This window comes from Carassius carassius, chromosome 37 (genome assembly GCF_963082965.1).
Source record: "Carassius carassius chromosome 37, fCarCar2.1, whole genome shotgun sequence".
Classification (NCBI taxonomy): domain Eukaryota; kingdom Metazoa; phylum Chordata; class Actinopteri; order Cypriniformes; family Cyprinidae; genus Carassius; species Carassius carassius.
Window position 1 is genome coordinate 22,782,281 of NC_081791.1, and position 19,994 is coordinate 22,802,274.

Consider the following 19,994-nt stretch of genomic DNA (forward strand, 5'->3'; position numbering starts at 1 on the left):
AGGAGACCATGAATCCCTCTCTACTGTCCTCCTGCAATCAATCACCATATATCATATATATTTCATATGTACAAGATTGTATTTATAATATCAATCATTTGTAATTTATATATATAATCAATCATAATCTCTTATCTGACCACAGTTATGTCTACAAGAACTTCATCACTCTTATATTAATTTTTCTGCTGTAGATGTGATTCTGGCACCACCCTGACGTAATTTATGAAGCGCTGCAGAAACACGGCTCTAGCTCAGGCTAATTGGTGAATAACTATTACCTCTCAGCATGACATGCTACTTCAACGCCCTTGGGCTTCTGTTCCTGGATCTTGTCTGAATAGTCATCTATTTTATTCAGTGCTGAGTCAGCAGCAGAACTTCTTATTCGTGGCTGTGTTAAGCTGAAATACAGCTGGATTCTTGTCAGGATGTAATGGGAAATACAGACTATGCTTGTAGATAAAAACACAATCCTGCTTAAAATGCCAGTTTATATACCAGCTTCAGTTGCATTGTTTTCAATTGATACAATGTATAATAAACAATAGGGCTGTCAAAAATAACACTATACAAGACTTTAGGGCTGACTTATATACACTATACAACACACTATATATATATTTTTTTTTATGTTCTGGCAAAGTTTGGGTCTGATAAATGGTATAAATGATGGCAAATCATTTAACATTAACTGTAACTGTAACTTTTGTAACTGTATTAAGAGAAGGAATTGCATGTGCTTGGCCATGAAATCAAGGTGATTAGCCTCAGGCAAGACCACAGGCCAGGAACACCCAAACATCCCGGACAGCCTTACTGTCAGCTGTAAGGTGAGCCTTCTACATTATCTGTCCATCAGAAGAAAGAGACAGGCCGAGAGGGAGAGAAACAGCATGACAGAGACCATTTGGAAATAAATGCATGGTTACTATTTTTTCATATGTAACATAATTAGCAGTGATTTTCACAGGCTGATTTGGATAATTTGTGTCAGAGTGTGCAGTTTGATTTTGGCATTGTTTACACTCTGTTAAAGGGATAGTTGAGCCAAAAATTAGATACCTGTGATTATTTACTCAGCTTCATGTTGTTGTTTTTCCAATAAGAAAACATTTGAATTTCAGTCTAAGCACACAAAGCTATATAGTAGGCCACTGAATGGCTTCAGAAGACATGGAATTAATGTTTGAGATATGACCTTGTGCAATTTATGAACCAAATGTGATATAATATTAACCACAGACCTTATTTTACTCTTAAATTAAAAATCGCTTTTCTAAAAAATGAGGAATTCCCACAGGAACCCATGGTGAATTAGCCTTCCGGCTTGGCCTACAAATTGACGTTATTTCTGAACAGCTCTATTGTGATTTTGTTCCACTGAAATACTCTCTGGTTTCTGGGTGAACATCACACTTTGACATCCACGTCACCCTCCACCTGCCAGTCAGCAGCCGGGACGAGAGAGAGAGAGAGAGAGGTAAATAAAGAGGATAATGAAGAAAGCTAATCGGACTGATCAAATTTCCTGTCACTAATGAAAGGAAAGTGAGTCTGGTTTCTTCCCATGTCTGTGATAAAGATGATTAAGTGTGAACATCTGATAAACTTCAGGCTCCAGTGAAAGCACTGAGGGAAAGAAATGTGAGAGAAAGTCTCTAATTTTGTGGGTTGTGCCTTATTAGAGCATTATGATGTGTAGATTTTGTCTCAATATGTGTGTCTTGGAAGTGGTTTAGATTTAGTTCCGTTCCAAAGCTAGTAAGCTGCCTACTGTCACTATAGACGGCATTTTAAAGGTTTCACTTCCGAAGTGAATCGTTCTTTTTCGGCCAAATTTTAAGGCTGAATTCAAAGAATTCAAACTAAAATTAACTGACCATTAAGAAAATATAATTCTAAATCGAACTAGAAAAGCAAAATTTGAAGGTATAACTTAAAATGTAGACAAAGTTTCCGTGGAACGTTTTTTTTTTTTTTTAAAGTGCTTACAGCTGTAAATTTAGAATTTATAGGCCTTACAGACAGATTAAATTTGATTCAAATTCCTACTTGTCAACTAAACTGGTTCTTCAATTCTGAATTTTCAGAAAAGTCTAAATCAGTTTCGCCAAGATTTGAAGGTTTATAGGCCTTATGGACAAGTTCAGTTGGATTCACATTCCAACTTGTAAATTAAAACTAAACCAAATTTCAATTCTGAATTTAAGTTGATGCTTTTGTGTAAAGTTTTTTAAGTGTAAATCAGTCTAGAAAACAGTTTAAAAAGATTGGAAATATAACGATTCATAGGCCTTACGGACAAACTCAGTTTGAGTCACTTTTCAGCTTGTGAAATTAAATCAATTCTTCAATTCTGAATTTAAGTTGCTGCCTGTGTAATAAATGTGAATCAAGCCTTAGTAGGGTTGCACTGACTTAGTTGCTTTCTATATTTTCAGTAGACAGCAAGACAGCTCACTAGGTTTCTGAAGGGGATCTTTATTTTCTCCTGCGTGATTTAACTGTAGATTAACCCTCTCGGTTGATCTTAGATCTAATGCTAAAGAGCCTCATTTTAAAAACTGATATTCCCCTCACTATTCAGTGCCTAAGCGAAACACCTCGAGGCAGCGTCCTCATTTGTTCGGTGTGTGCCACCCAATTTCCTTGATTCAGAACCTTGGAGCTTGTCGCTGTTGGCTGTTAAGGGGAAAAGAAGCACTAGAGGACCACAAAGCTCTTTTCTCTCTGTCATAGGTAGCTTGTACAAGAGGACAGATTGCTAACTTGTCTTGCCAATGGTTGAACAAATGATCCAATGCTTTGTGGAAATTGGGCAGCTGTCCCCTTGTCATCCAGGTGGGCAGGCATTGCAGATCATGGCTTGCTTGCTCATACACACACGCACATACACACATGCAATATTTAAAAAAAGAAATGCCACAAAGAGCCTCTTTTTGTCCATGTAGGGTGAGCTTTTTACATTAAGTTATTTTATCTAAAAGGTTTTCTTTTTTTGGTAAATATTTTTGGAAGAAGTTCAGTTGATGAATTTGAGTATTCATTGTTTCATGAATAATTTATTAATTTATTAATTTGGAAATTTCAAATGCTGCCATGTAATATTTGTGTCATCAGGAAGAATATAAAAAAAAAAACACTGCTTTAAAAGTACACAGTCTTAGGAAATTTTTCCTATATTATATTATATTATATTATATTATATTATATTATATTATATTATATTATATTATATTATATTATATTATATTATATTATATATATTATATTATATTATATTATATTATATTATATTATATTATATTATATTATATTATATTATATTATATTATATGATATTATATTATATTATATTATATTATATTATATTATATTATATTATATTATATTAAGCAGAACTAAAAGAAAAACTTTTAACATTTAAAGAATTTTCAGACCATTAAAGAACATAATATGCCTAATTATGATTCCTAGTAAAATATAAAACAAATATGTATTAGGTTTACACTGTGAATGAGCCAAACAGACCATTAACTGCACTTATTTTATATGATATTTAATAATCATAATATATATATATATATATATATATATATATATATATATATTCTTTTTTTATACAAGTACAATTATGAAATAAGAAGTCAAATCAATATTTTATGTCCACATGTATATCTATCTGGGGAGTAGTACATAATATTGCAATTAATAGCTCTAAAACTTAGACTTAATTACACAAGACCTGGGTTTTAATTGTGATGGAATCACTGTTTTATTATTATTATTATTATTATTTTAATAGCAATTATCTTTAATGCTTTCTGCCTTTATCTGATAGAAATGTACTATTCAGTCACACCTGTTACAACACGGGCCTTACAGCACGAGGTCAAAACTTTCTTTTGTAAACAGACATGCAGATGTTCGTAGTGCATTTAGAGGCAGAATCTTATGTCTTTCCATACTGCACTAATGGAATTACACGAGAGATAGTGTACAATCTGCCTCTCCCATCAAAATCAGATCTGCGTGTCGTGTCCCAAAACAGCCCTTGCCATTTTTGTGTAATTGCATATCTGTGGGCCATAATGAAACAGCTGTAAAGCCGGAGAGCTCAGATAGGGCGAGTGTTTCCTCTCATAAAGAGAACTGCTGACTGGAGAAGCACGGGCTGGTTGTGTCCCTCATTGTGAGCTTTTGATGCAATTTCCCCCAGCCAGTGGTAAAACACATTCAAAAGAACTTTTAATTAAACTTCCAATTAGAGAGAATCTGATAGTGGTCTTTGCTCTCCCAGTCAAATGTAATGTCATCTTTTTTGGACCCCTGAATTTCTGTTCTTCATCTTCTGTGTTTTGTTTCCATGTTATGATCGAAGATATTTTTTTAACCCCTAACTCCAAGTATGGAGAATACCAAGGGTAATGGAACATATCTAAAGGATGCATTATCACGGACACTTGAAGGATTGGCTTTTGTTGACTTGGGCCCATAAATAACCACCCAGAGCACCTTAGCTACTACCCCAATCTCTTATCATGTTGGGGATTTCTGAGGAAATTCTGGTCTTGTAACATTTTCCAGTCAGTCTTGTGTTTAACATTTCAAGACTTTTACATGGACTCAAAGAAATGGTTTTTGGAAGCTAAGTCGACTGTCGACATGACCTTGTTCAAATATGATCCTGTAAGTCTAGAAGAGGCCTTTATAGCCTGAGGGTATGGCTGCACTTTTCAAATCCATGCTAAGTAAAAAATTGTCTGAAAGGAACCAAGACACCATGGACAGTGAAATACTCAGTGTTTTTTTTTTTTTTTTTTTTTTTGTGACAGTTCTATGTGTTTCACTCCTTTTTTTCTTTTTTCGTCTGCCTGCTTTATTCTTTTCAAGTATATGGATGGATTCTGTATAGTGCTTGGAAGGAAGTGTATTGATATTCCTCAAACACGCTGTTTTTCTCATTTAATTAAATAAGCTCAACACACTCAATTCAAACTTTGTTTTGCCGATAATTTTGGCCTTAGGTGGACTATCTATATTAGTTTTTTCAATGAAACTTATTAAAATGAAAAAATTCCTTTTCCAAACTGAACCCTGATCCCTAGAGGTTCTCCTCCGAGTCTATGTTTTGCCTCGTGGACTGTTTGATAAGGCCACTGAAAGTGTGCATTGAGGACACACATACACGTGAGCACCCTTCTGAAAGTTAAAATGTTAAATGGGACGCCCTGCGGTTTCTCTGAAGTTCACAGTTGTATGCGAGTCCACATGTGCTTGATTTAGAACATTTATTATGATTTGCATTCTGAATTATGATTAGTCTTTCTTCTTGCACTTATTTGCATGCTGAATCGATTAGCTAATTATTTTTCTTTTGCACATTTAGCAGCTCTTTTTTATTCATACAATAACATGTATAATTTATTAATATTACAAAAACCTTTTGTGCTTTTATACTAATTTTTGTAGTTGTCTGGAATAATCTGTTTAAAGCAAAAAGTTAATGAATGGACTCAAATTAAGGATAAATTGTTATTTATCAATGAAATAATGTTTATTATATATTTTAAAGAATTAAATCATACAATTTATATTTCATTTACAGTCTTGGCTGTGCTTGGATTTGTTTCTTTGCTCTTCTAGCAGTTTTTTCTTTTGCCGTTTTAAATGTATTCTGCTGTATAGGTGACAGACAATGTGTGCTGTGTGTCATGACAACAGCAAGGGCTCTAACGCAGCATTTCATTTATGCAGAACCAAAGCATATAACATACAATTCTTCTGATGCCTCGCAAGCACTGGTATTTCCTTCAGGAAATGCAAATCTTTACGAAGCACATCTGCAGCTTTGCACTACATATATCGTGTACATCATGAAACAAAGCTAAGAGAGGGAAGTCTTTTCATTTTATAAAAGCCATCTGTTTGCATGAGGCAATGCAATGAGATGTGTCCCTGGAGCTTTGGGCTCCATCTCTATGCTGTCAGGGAGATTTGAGACAGTTTGCAGAGTTTGAGGGGGTCCCTGGAGGGATGACCATTGTGGGCATTACATAGAAGAGAGCAGGTCTGAGCCCTCACTGCTAATTGAGCTAATTAGACCTCCTCAGAGGGAATCCTAATGAGGCGCTAACGAGGGTTCTCTAATTACATATTTACTCATTTACCCATGCAGTGACTAGAGCTCACTCTCATTCTTATCAAACTGTTAGATTTTTTTCTCAGGGAATGCAAAGGTTTGCCAAAGTGATGTAGGGGAGACTGGGGGACTGTTGTAACTTTTTTCTCTCCTTTTTCTTTTAATTATACGTGCCATCATCTTTTTGTATAAAAAAAATATTGTATTAAGGATTTTTAAGCCAAATTAATATGATTAATAATAGAATAAAAATACGTAAATTGCGGTAGTGTTTAAAACAAAAATGTCTTGAGAAATCATGTATATTCTATAATAATCAGTGTTTTAGTTGTTATTTTATAATCTAAAAATGTATAATCAAATCTATGGAAGGAGGTTCAAAAATTTATACTGAACAATGAATCAACTTTGACTGTTGTTTTTAACTGTAACTTTAAGCATTAAATGAAGATTAAATCAACAACCGATTATTTTTTGGATAAACCATTACACTTGGATGTAAGACCATACAGAGGACGAAAGTTTCGACTTCTGTTTCAGTGCAATGATAATGAAATACTGAATCTTTAAAGTACATAAATAACATTATTTCATTTCAGTTGTACAATTTAGAGCTAGTTATATTCTGGTTCAACAAAACTTCGCCATGCTCATATGATTTAATTGGACAAATTACTTTATGAGACAAAAAAATTCCAAGTCTCTTCAAATTTTTTCAAATTTTTTGATTTCCTTTTATATATTTTCTTTGTTTCTTGTAAATCCTTTTCTTTAGCCATTGTTGTTTAAAATGTGAGACTGATGCTTAATTATGACAATGAACAAAAATAACAGCTGTTACTTTAGGATACTGGCTCTTTCTTTACTGGATAGAGAGAGAGAGCAGGCAAAAGACTGACAAACATTTGCTTCCACAGCAAGGTGGGAAGCAGGTGACAGAGGAATGAAACCCTGACAAGACAATGACACATCTCACTATTACATCCAGCTTCTGTGAGTGGAGGCTGCATGCTCTCAATGCTGCAGAAATCATTAATAATACAAAGCAGTCAGTGTGTGTGTGTACAGTAAATCGCTTTAGTGCTTCCCAATAATGCTGGCCTGTATGTGTGTGTGTGTGTGTGTGTGTGTGGGTGTGGGTGTGTCTTGGGATTAGAGTGGGATGTACATGAATGGCTTCAAGCTGAGTCTAATATGTAACAGCAGGCTGTGTCCTGTTAAAGTTACTTGTTTCCAGCCAATGCTGTACTGTCCTATAACTGATTCTGTTTATTATTTTCAAACATTGTCTTTTTAGCTAAATGTTCACATTTTCTGTTGAAAACAAGATGCCAAAAGTCACCTCTATGATGCCAGGGTGTTGTGGATGTTTGAGCAGTTGCTATGTTAATCAGTGCCTTGATTTATGATTCAGGATCTTTCACTCTTATACTGAAGAAAAAAAGTCACTTATATTTTATATATTTACATTTTTTAGTGAATTATCCCTTTAACTATATGTCCTGTACTTTTTTTTTTACTTTAAAAGGCACAATAATTGTATGAATATGAAAACAATCCTCACAAGCAGGAAGAGGCAAGTTTCTTACAGCATAACTTCTGTAGTTTATGTCTGTGTGTGTGTTTGCATATATTTGATCGAAAGAAACACACACCAGATGGTGAATTTCAAAAGCAAGATAATTAAAAAACATTGTCATTTCATTGATGCTTCTGCAGCAGAACTAAAGCATATTCTCTCTTCTCATCCACAAATGTGTGCTTCTATAATGATCCATTGGCATCTTGCTTTCAATTTTCCGTAGTTTTAATGTCGGTCCTGTTCAATCAATGCCACTAATAAACAAGCGCTAATAACACAAAGGGCCCGGAGCCTGCAAAGATAGAAGTTTTACTTTGTTAGCCAATTAGGCCGGGCTTGCCTTCCTCATTTCGTTTGTCATAAGACTCCATGAGTCAAATAAATATCCAAGGTTTGGTGACACAATTAAAACCAGGAGACAGGAAATAACGAGTCTAGAGACTTCAGAAGAAAGAGTAGCGTTTGTTGTTGTTTGTCGGAAAAGCCTCATATAGCAGCGAGAAAGTTTCTATTGGTAATACATCTGTAAATTAATGTAAATCTTTAGAATAGAGGGTTTGATGAGCGGTCTTATTGTGCCTTGGCCATTGTTTCCTCATCATTTTGCATTTTTATAGTGATCAAGCAGTGTTTAGCCTTTTGTTGAGCCCTTTCCAACCGCAATTTGAAAGAAAATAAACATCAATTCCATTGTGTACATAATCTTATGGATTCATATTATACAAATCCCGCAAGACTATATCAATAAGCAGCTTAATAGCGCAGTAGCCTTTGATGTAACGATATCCGAACCCACCAGGAAACCAATGGCAGGGTCTATCAAATGAAAGTCTGCGTAATGAGATTTCTTATTAATGAGGGTGAAATACAGTGTGGTCTGGTTTGAATAAAACCAGTATCTGGGGACCAAAGTGATCCCACAAGTCAGCTATACTATGGTAATGAGGTCTTAGAGAAACCACACTATTTAGAGGGACAAAGGAGCTCTTTGATGCATTAGGAGCAGGTATACTCTTGACAATAGGTTCATGGCTTCACTGATATCTTCCATCGGCACAAAAGAGCCTTCTGTAATCAATTACGATTTGCTTTGTGTTGTATTGCCAAAGAGGCTGAGAAGGCTCCATTCATGAGGCCATTTATTTTTGGTTTGTGCAAATATGAATGTGGACTGTTAATGTGAACGTCCAGGTCACGTTTCACTCTATAATATATATAATATAATTCACTCTATTACATATAATCACAGGTAAAAATTCTAAATTCTATTTTGAATATATATATATTTATTTGCTTTACATGGTTGCATTGCAATATATTTAATTACATTTGCAAAAAGACAAAGAATTTGAGGTATGTATTAATTATTTCTTTGTTTGTTTATTTTATTTGTTTAGATTTTAGCTTTATTTATCTATTCTTTGCATTTAAAAGCAACATTTTTAATGACCTATGTATAAAGACAATAAAGGGACTTTGGGAAAGGTTTTTGTATTGTTTTGCATTGCTATATATATATATATATATATATGTAATTTTTTATTTTATTTCTTAGTGACAAGATTATTGAAGTAGTTTTTTTTTTTTTTTTTTAAGTGAGGTCTACTTTCGGTTCTCCTGATATATTTTTAAACAAAAAACTTCATGTAAGTTCATAAGTAATTTCACTTCTTTACTTGGCTGAATGTACCCTGTGACACTTTGTGAATTCAGCACAGCATCCTTGAGACTTTATCAAGAATACAATAATGACTCAGGCCCACACATATTCTGTTCTCTCACATAGAAGATTGTGCTTACATAAAAACGCGTCTGACGTTTGCCTTGGCCATGCTCTTACAGATCCTCTTCATGAAGAAGTGCTAATCTAGTCTTTATCCATCAAGAAAGTCTTGGCAATCATCAATGAGAAAGCATCGGTGAAAGCTTTGTATTATGTACATATCAATTGTAGCAGTCAAAGAGTACCACAATGAGTTTTAAAAAACCTAAAGCAATTAAAAGACATTTTTAAACAGAATAAATAGAAACTGAAGATTAACTATGTTCACGCTGTGGACATATAAGTCAAGGGCTGTCATTTTTTCAGTAATGACTTATTAAACCTCTCCTGTTTAGAGAACTTGCTTTCGACGTAATGAAATGTGAAGACCTTGAATTTTCTTTAAAGAAATCTTCCCTTTCAAACATTTATGAAATGAATAATTGAATCAAATTATGGTGAAAGGTTAAACAAACATCTTTCCAAAGCAATTTAAATTTTGAATTGAAAAACAGGGTTTGGTTGAAATCGCTTGTGGTTTTAAATGAGAAGCCAGCAATAGTTTTGCATGTTTATTTTAACGTAATATTTATTAAAACTGTCACATGAAAATCTCATCATAATTGTTTTTAATTGCATCAAAATCATGCAATAGAAAAAAAAGCATTTTGCATAGCTTTTTATGTGTTGAAACGAACTATTGTTCAGCAGTGTTGTTATTGTTAAATATTGTCAAATTATTAAATAGTTTTTGGTAATTTGAAATAAAGTTGATATAAAATATAAATATTAGGTGGGGAAAAGAAAACGTAACAATTTGAAATGTTGCTGAAACTAATTCTGAAATAAAAATTTGAAATAAAGTGGGAAGTCGTGGCCTAATGGTTAGAGAGTTGGACTTTCAATCGAAAGGTTGTGAGTTCGAGTCTTGGGCCGGCAGGAATTGTGGGTGGGGGGAGTGCATGTACAGTTCTCTCTCCACCTTCAATACCACGACTTAGGTGCCCTTGAGCAAGGCACTGAACCCCCGGGTGCCGCAGCATAAATGGCTGCCCACTGCTCTGGGTGTGTGTTCACAGTGTGTGTGTTCACTGCTCTGTGTGTGTGCACTTCGGATGGGTTAAATGCAGAGCACGAATTCTGAGTATGGGTCACCATACTTGGCTGAATGTCACGTCAAAATACTTAATTGAAATATTAAAAGGGAAGAATAAAAACTTCAAATGCACATCAAAATTACTAAAACTATAACTGAAATTCTAATTATTATGTTGATAATGTAAATAAAAATTAAAGCTTGTTCTAAATATGAATAAGAATGATAATAGCATAAAAATTAGACTAAAATAACACTGGTGTTCAGTTATTATTATTAATAATCACCTTCTTTTCAGATCATTAGACATAGAGGTTCATAGATTATCTTTAAATAATTTCAGTTATTTGCCAATTCAAACGTGACTGACAGTAATAACCTTGTTTACCAGTTTGACCTATTCAGATTTTAAACGAATATGTTTTATTGCATTTACAGGGCAATTAGCCAATCATAGTCATAAAGTGAACATGATAAATTTATGAACATGATAAAACATATGTGACATTTATGACATCTCACATTTTTTTTGTATAACGTTAATGGACCTCCGTGAGAACGCCATTAGTTCAAGAGATATGGAAACTCTGCTGGCTTTGCTGTTGGACTGTGTGGGTTTACGCGTTATTTAATCTCATATTTTGCAATATTTGTTTTATTTTACTTTCTCATCCAGTCCAATGTTGAAAGAGGTGCTGCTCTCTTCGCCTCTTTGAAGAGAGCTTTCAATAAATCTAGAAAGAAGTAGGCCAATTAACAAAACCTTCTGTATTTTCAGCCTCAGGTTGAACTCAAAACATGCTAATTGTGGCCTTCGTGAGAAATGCAAATCTCTTTAAACCTAGTTTCTTCCAGTTCTCTGGTGACATTTAACCATTTCCCCATTGCCACTTGGACAATTACATCAATTGTAACAATTAGCCCGGTCTAGATTGCGTTACGGCTACGTGCCATTTAGCCAAACAATGCATTTGAGTCAAATCAATGGCCAAGGAGAAATCGCATCGATCTCGTGCATGCAATAAGAAAATGTCTCATCTCGCAAAAACACCATTGTGTTTAATAGTAGTCAGGTTGGCCTCTGTGGACGCTGGCTTGGCATCGCACTAATTCGGTCCCTTTCTTCCCTATAGAGAGGAATAGATTGAGTCTTTCATTAGATAAATGGTGCCCAGAGAGTTTTAATGAGGGAGGACAACTGCAACTATCTGTCTAGTGACCTATTATCAGCTGTTATTGCGCAGAAATCTCATTTGACTGGATTTTTAATTAAACTGCCGCTAAGTAAAAGGCCATGTGTATTCTGCGGCACAAGTCAGGGCACCCACCGGTAATCAGAGATTGCAGGTAACTTTTAATCATTCCTGGGTGCCTTGTGGGAGTCAGGCTGAAATGGTATATTACATTTATTACAAATTACAAAAAGGGGTATTTTGTAAATATATTATCTTTGTTTAACTTGGTTCAGCTCAAATGCGGTCGCGCTTGCTTGTGGCCAGGACTTAAACCTTTAATTCTGTCAACTTAAGAGTTTTTGCATGAAAAAGATTAATTTAGTCAAAAAGTATCCTTCTGAGAGCACTCTGGTGATGATGCTTGTGATCTCAAGGTAGCATTGTCTCTATAAGTCGGGTTATTTGGTGGTTAATGCAAACTTCAGTCGGACTCACGGGGCCCTGGGGAGCCCCATCCCTCCAAACTGACACCAAAGTCAAATTTTCTGCTTGCTTTTTAGCTGCCTGCACCACAGGTCTCCTGCTGTTTGCAATCAGGAGCTCGCAAAAGCCCAGAAAGGCTTTGATCTGTGTGATGTCTCTCTCTTTCTGTACTGTGCTGTTCACTATCTTTCTCTCCTCTTCAGTGTGGGCCAAGGTTGTATGCTTTTATAGAAATTAACTGAAATTGCCTTTTACATTTTGATTACATGACATTAACTGCTTGATTTTTATCATACATTTCTGCCATATTGATAGTCACCACTGATAAGCTATTACTAAATATAATGTAGAAACTTAATGGAAATCAAATGGAATCAAATTCAAGGACAATTGTGTCGTTCATTACTGTTGTAAATGTTAAATATGTGGCTTTTAATAATGATATTTTTGTTTTTAAAGATTTACACACATTGTTATAGACGGAGTATGGGATATTTCCACAAATATTTCGATGATAATGTGTTAATAATATTAGTTATTATTAGTTATTAATAATAATATTAGTTATTACATTTAATATATAATAAATATAATAAAATTAAAGAACTATTTTTTTATATATATTTTAAAATATTTTAGTTTTTTAACAATTTCTTTATCAATTTAATGCATACTTGGGAATAAAAGTATTATTATTCGTAGTAGTAGTAGTAGGAGAACTAGTAGTATATTTTTAGTGCTGACAAATCAATTAATCATAAATACATGTATATATATTGAAATATTTCAAACTATATATATAGTATATGTATATTATGTATCAAACTGAATGGGCTTAGCTGGACATTCAGTGCTAATAGTCGCTTTGCTTGGCATTATATTTTGTTATTCCTGTCACATTTCATTTGAAAACCGAAACCGCTCAGACCCAACACAGTCATTATGATTTTAATGGCCTACAACTCTTTGGCAATTCCCTCTCTTTATAGAAGCATTCTTAGCGTTTTCTTGGGTTTCTCCATGAAGCTCTGACTGGCTGTTGTCTTCCTCTCCTACACAAGTATTTTGTTTTACCCCCCCACCCATTCTCTTTTTTTTTGTATGCAGCAGTTCAAAGTTTAGTATTTCAAAGCAGCTTCCTTTTGAAGGGAGGAGAATCTTTGAATTATGCATTGGCTGTTTAGAGCGAGCTAAAGTAGACTGGCTCCAACCAGGGGGAAACTGAGGCTTCAAAAATCAGGCGGTTAATGAAAAGAACCACGTTCTCTCTCTTACTCTCTCTCTCCAAGCTCTCACCTTCCTCCGAGCTTAACTAGGCCGGGGGTTGCTGCATCTTTCCTCTCATCACTCGTTTTTCCAGGCAGCTCCGCAGGAGCTTGAGACTGTGTTTGTCACACTTTCCACTCATTCACTATTTGAACTGAGGGTATACGTGAGATATGTGAATGCTTCCTAACCTGTGAGTGTGCATCCACGTTGAGGAAGTAACTAACTTTAAGTAGCCACACTGCTAACTTGACTTCATTTTTCAGTAGAGTAACAGCAGCCCAGCTGTTTACAGCATAGTAACTCCCCCTCCCTTTCCTTGCTTTGTGTTACAAAACATTACATCACTGTTTTTTCAATGTTTTTATTTCTTTAATATGTTGGGCATTTTAATTTGCTTTGGTGAATTGGCTTGATTCATTAATTTCATTTTTTTTCATCAAAACACAGTTTTTCTGAAGAAGTCCGTGCATGGTGTTGCAGTCTCTCTTTTTCTATGATGCTAATCATTATTGTTTTTAACCCATTTTTAGCTCATTTAAAAAAAAACATATAATAATAAATCTGTGAAATCTATGATAAACATCTTGATAAAACATCTATGATAAACTGAAACGCACATTTATGTTACTTGAACTAATATAATGTTATTATAATATAATATCATCCACAACATAGCAAATGTGTTTATAACAGATATCATTATTGTAATTGATATCCACCAAAAACATATTTAGAAAGCTCATCACAAGTAGCCTTTTCACAAACTTACGTTCATACTAATATATAAAACACCATCATAATAATAAAGATGATTTAATTTAAATAATAGATAAGAAACAACTAAGGAAAAAAAAGCTATTTCAATGAAAAACCATCAAGTGTCACCCATGGAAATTCTGCGTATGTCAGTTTACATTTTTCACCGTAAATTCCAAAACTGCAAAAATTTCACTGTCACTTCCAAAAGCTGTAAACCTGAAAATGTGTTATTGTAAAATTACATTAAATATCCCGTTAGCTTTTATTACAGCTTTCCGTACAGGGAATAATGTTAACTGATTAACTATTGTTTCTGTTATATGGTCAGGTAAACTGTATTGCTGCCTTAGTAGCTTGTTTTTTGTTAGTAGTAATTGTAATTCTTGTAGAAACATGTAGCTTGTTTCAAAATAAGTAGCTTGACTGTGTTACTCTTAAACTTGGTCGGCCTGGAAGCTACTCATGATTTGAAGTAGCTTTTGTGCATAATGCTTTGGTGAAGCATGGATGTGAATGTCTGTGAAAGTGGCGATTATTGCTGGCTCTGAGAAGGATGGGCTATAGAAGCTGGAGGACAGATGAGGGAAGGATGGGAATGAACTCCAGCTGAGGGTGGAACAGGTCTGTGGGATGTGGCATTTTGGGGAATAGGATTGTTTGATGGCACCTCCACCTGGTGATGGGGCAGTACTACAACCAACTTTTTCTGCAAAGCTTGGTACTATTTGTACTTGACTAGAGTTGGGAGGTCTTTTTGGTGATTTTTGTCATGTTTAGTTTGGTTACTTGCATACAGTCAAAATACAATACAATACTCTCTCTCTCTTTCTCTCTCTGTGTGTGTGGGGGGGGAGGGGGGTCTTGGGATTAGAGTGGGATGTACATGTATGGCTTCAAGCTGAGTCTAATATGTAACAGCAGGCTGTGTCCTATTTAAGTTACTTGTTTCCAGCCAATGCTGTACTGTCCTATAACTGATTCTGTTTATTATTTTCAAACATTGTGTGTCTGTGTATGTGTGTGTGTGTGTGTGTGTGTGTGTGTGTGTGTTTCTGAACTACAAAACAAGTTGTGTTTTAGAGTTGTGAGCTTGCAGTCTGAAAATGTATGTGATCATAGAGAAAAAACTGAATGTGATGGATACTGTGAAATGAAACTAAGACAATAAACAGGCATAACAATCGGTGTTCTTGCTGCATGTCTGATTAACATATAAATGACTTTTGTGAACTGAATTAATTTAATGAATCTGGCAAAAAAAATTAAAATTCACAAATTTATCTCATGAGTTACTGGAATTGGCTTAATGATTCGCTCAATTACTGAATCGTTTAGAACCGTTAACTCAATGAAATGCACTGTCTTACTGGAGAAAGTTATTTTATTCCTTATAAACATGGCGCATGTATACAGTATATTAATGAATCGACAAAAGATTCACAAATTCATCTCATTTGTTTTAGGAACTGGCTTGATGACTCAATCAATCACTGAGTTATTCAGTGTAGTTTTTGACTCACTCACTGAACTGCACTTGCTTACTGGAGAAAGTTATGTTTAGATATATTAATGAATTGACCAAAACGATTTACAGATTAATCTCATGCGTTTTTCGATTTGGCTTAATGACTCACTCAATTACTGAGTCACTTAAAACGGTTCTTGTTTCACTCGTTGCACTGCACTGATTTACTAGAGCAAGTTATTTTGTTCCTTGAAAGCAAGGTGTATATATTAATGAACTGATTAATAATAGTCAAATTAATCTCACAAGTTGTAGGAATTGGATTAATGACTCGCTCAATTACTGAATAGTTCAGAACATTTCTTGACTCACTCACTGATCTGCACTTACTTGAGCAAGTTATTTTATTCTATAAAAGCACACAAAAAAAAACATTATTGGAATCAATAACCATCTAGAATAGTTATGTGGAATTAAAATCTGAATTATTAAATGTCATCCAGACCAGCCTGATCTTACAATCAAAACGTACATATTTAGACGTAAACGTATGTGCCTTTACGTATTTACAGTGTCATTTACGTATTATCTTTTACGTATTATTAATTTGCGTAAAAACAACCTCAAATACGAACAGATAGAACGTGTTCTCTGACCAGTCAGTTATCCATAGAAATTTGCTCATGAAGCTGCTTTTCAATGCGTATCGGATTAATTTTTTAAATATTTATGTATATTTTCCCTTTTTATAATTTTTTTTTTGATAAATGTAAGATCCCTATACCTCACCCGAACCTAAACCTACCCATTTTATACAGAATGTTAAAAGAATAAAACATAATAAAACACAATTTTGGTAAAAATATAACATTAAAACGTTATTTTGAGCCACTAACGTTAATCTTACACCTACCCCTAAACCTACCCATAACCATTTCTTAAAACTACATAACGTTACTGTTATAAATAAACAAATAACAGACAAACAAACATAATGTTAATCATTTATTTTTTGCGAAAAAATATCAAAAGTGGTACCAAAAGTAGTTCAAATGATAATGAGTTCCAGTCGCAGTCCTCTCTGGAGGTAATAGTTTTTATAGGGTACAGAGCAGAATTTAATTTATTAATCCGTGAAATTATGAATCTGTCTTCTCTCCGTGAAGGCGCACTGGCGCAGTAGCAGTACTGATTTCAAATGTCTATCAACTGAAACACGACATGTCGCAATCTGTGACGAATTATGTGAGAACCAATGAGAGTTCGATATTAGTGCCGTAAACCATGTCGTAACGTTCCTGTGGTGCATTGGCGCTATTTTCATATTCGAATCATAACGAGCGCGGGCTTTGACTGCGACGGACGCTGTTGAGAATGAAGATGAAGATATGGAGTACAGCAAACAAATAAAATGGATGTGATTTGTAATTTTATGCTGTGCTTTTGTGTATCTATGGTTTGCAGCATGCACAGAAATGTTATTTCCTATTAAGTAGATGAGTAAACTGCTTTCAATAAATTCAATAAAAACATTTATTGATATGACAATTAAATACAACAGATTTAAATCATTAAAGCCACGATTTTAATATTAATACATGGGAATTCATATAAATTCACACTTTACGTTAGATTATTTACGTTTTTTTAGCTCCTAACACGTAAGTATTTGTACGTTTTACTGCTATAAATACGTCTAAGTTGTACGTTTTTATGTGCATGAAAACGTAAGTAAATGTACGTGTGGTAGAACCACATTTAACGTAAAAATACACACGTATTCTCATGAGATCACGTTGTCCAGACAAAGAGACAGATTTACTAAACAGGGTAAATTAATTACATAAAAGTGCAGATGGGATAAACCCTATCTCGCGACTAATTCGAGGTGGCTTATTCGTACGAATTTGTACGAGTGTGGTCATACGAATTCGTACGAATAAGCCACCTCGTAAAATATTTACGAATTGCCATGAGATCGGGTTGGATGGGAGGGAAAAATTCTGCATGTGATTTACTGACAATGTGCACATTAAAGAATGCAGATGCAATTAGATAATTTCCAATTCAAATGTTAAATCGCGTTGCGTGATTCATTTTCATGCTCTACTCCCATAAGTTTTTCACCTGAAAGGGAAACTCCTACAAATGTATATTCAATAAGGTCAGGTGCAAAAATAACTGTCCACGCCTTTTCAGCGCTAATTCTTCACTGTACGTCTTTAGTAAATACTGACAGTACGCTATTATTTCAAGGCAAAAGACAATGTAGAATAGTAAATCTGGCACTAAGTGTGTTCAGAGTCATGGCACAACAGTTTTCCCAACTAAATGAGCTACTGAGTTCAAATACAGGTTTAAATCTGTGCTAGCAACACCAAGGTTGTGGGGTTGATTCCTGAGGAACATGTACTGAAAAAAAATATATACCTTGAATGCACTGCAAGTAAATTTTAATGAACCTGTCCACCAGATCCATAAATGTAAAAAAAAAAAATACACTTCAAATACACAACTACATGAAGTCACCCCATCACACTGATTCTGTTTAATCACCACCAGAGAAACGTAACCTTCAAAGCACACGCCAACAGTCTCTCAAACTGGGTTATGTCTTTATCATCAATAAACAGACTTCAAAAGGCTGTGAATGATAGGCTGGGGGTTGGGGAGCGGGGCACATTAATTATTCTCTGTTACTGAGCGGGTCTTAAAGTGTAATGGTCTCCCTCCCTGACAAAATGACTAGGGGTCTATTTCAGCAGGGAGAAGCATTTACGTCTTGGGGTTAATATGTGATATCTATGGGAAAGATCAGCCAGGAAGCCAGTGAAGCCCGGCAGGGGGTCTTTTCCCTCTTTCTTTCCCCCATTTCCCCCTTTTCAAACTCCCATTATCTTCCTGAATTCTCTTTTCAGGCTCATGCTTCATTATCCACACATTATTAATGGGAGATTTTTCTTGCTGCGTCGGTTTGAGCGAAGGAAAAAAGCGCTGATCGATAATTTGCCGGAAAAAAAATTGTTTCAGTTCTAAATGTGTTGCTCATATCAGTCATCATCCCTTTACTGCGAACTCGAGACGCAGATGCTAACTACTCACCTACATTGGTAATCGATGACCAAATGCGGTACGCAAGTGGAAGAAAATGGGATGGGTCTCCTTCTCCCTCTCATTTTCTCTCAGCCTGTCTCACTTTGTTTGAGGTTTCGATTCATTGATGATTTCAGGGCTGGGAGATGTGGAATCCTAGAAGAGAAATAATGGGTGAGGCAGTTCATATTGGTGACAACTCCTGAGGAATCCATGGAGATACAGATTGTTTGATTGATTAAGATTAAAAATAAAAAAGTAAAAAAATTGTGATTTGTTTAGGCGCCCACAAGTCATCCCAAACCTGTTTCGCTTTTTCTTCTATGCACCACAAAAGGACAGTGTCTCAGTGTTTGAGCTCCAAACTCCAAAAAGGATGAAAAAGCAGCATCAAATCATTATAGAAGTCTTCTAAAGTGAGCAGCAGTCAAAAATCTAAATCATATTCACTGACAATCACTCACAAATCACATTACTGCTTCTTTTCAATTAAAGTGCCCTAATTATGCAATTTTTAAGGTTCCTAATATTGTTTTAGGAGTCTTCTACAATAGGTTCACAAGCATGCCAGGTCAAACAATATCATCTCATTTTCCAATGATTCTCTAACTACTAATTTGAAGCAGTTCTAAGATTCAGTCTTTTTAAACCCCTCATTTTCGTGAGCCTACTCTGCTCTGATTGGTCAGATGGCCCAGTCTGTTCTGATTGGTACAGCACTTGTCGGAAATTATACACACAGTTTTGTCGTTTGAACGCACAATAGAGCTCGGGCGTAGACGTTATGGAATGGTGCATTGTGGGTAACGGCGGCCATTTTAGAGGCAACGCAAAGCCGGTTTTTAATAAGATAATAGCCGGTCTCCAGAAAAAGTTATAGAATGTGACAAAAAAAGTTGCCTTTACCTATACGAACAAACTTAATAATGAAGCCAAACAATGCTACTTAAAAAAAGAGGTTGTAGGCGGAATCGGTCCCTATGAACACATGAAAGTTTACCAAGCCTCAGTTTCCCTGATAATTTCTCCTACCGGGTCTATGGAGTGAGCGCTTACACCAAAATTTTAAGTCACTGTAGGCTCACCTGCAGTTCACAAATGGATCTGCAAATTAAACGTGGAGAAAACAATCGTTCTCACTAAGGAAATGTTAACATTAACCAAG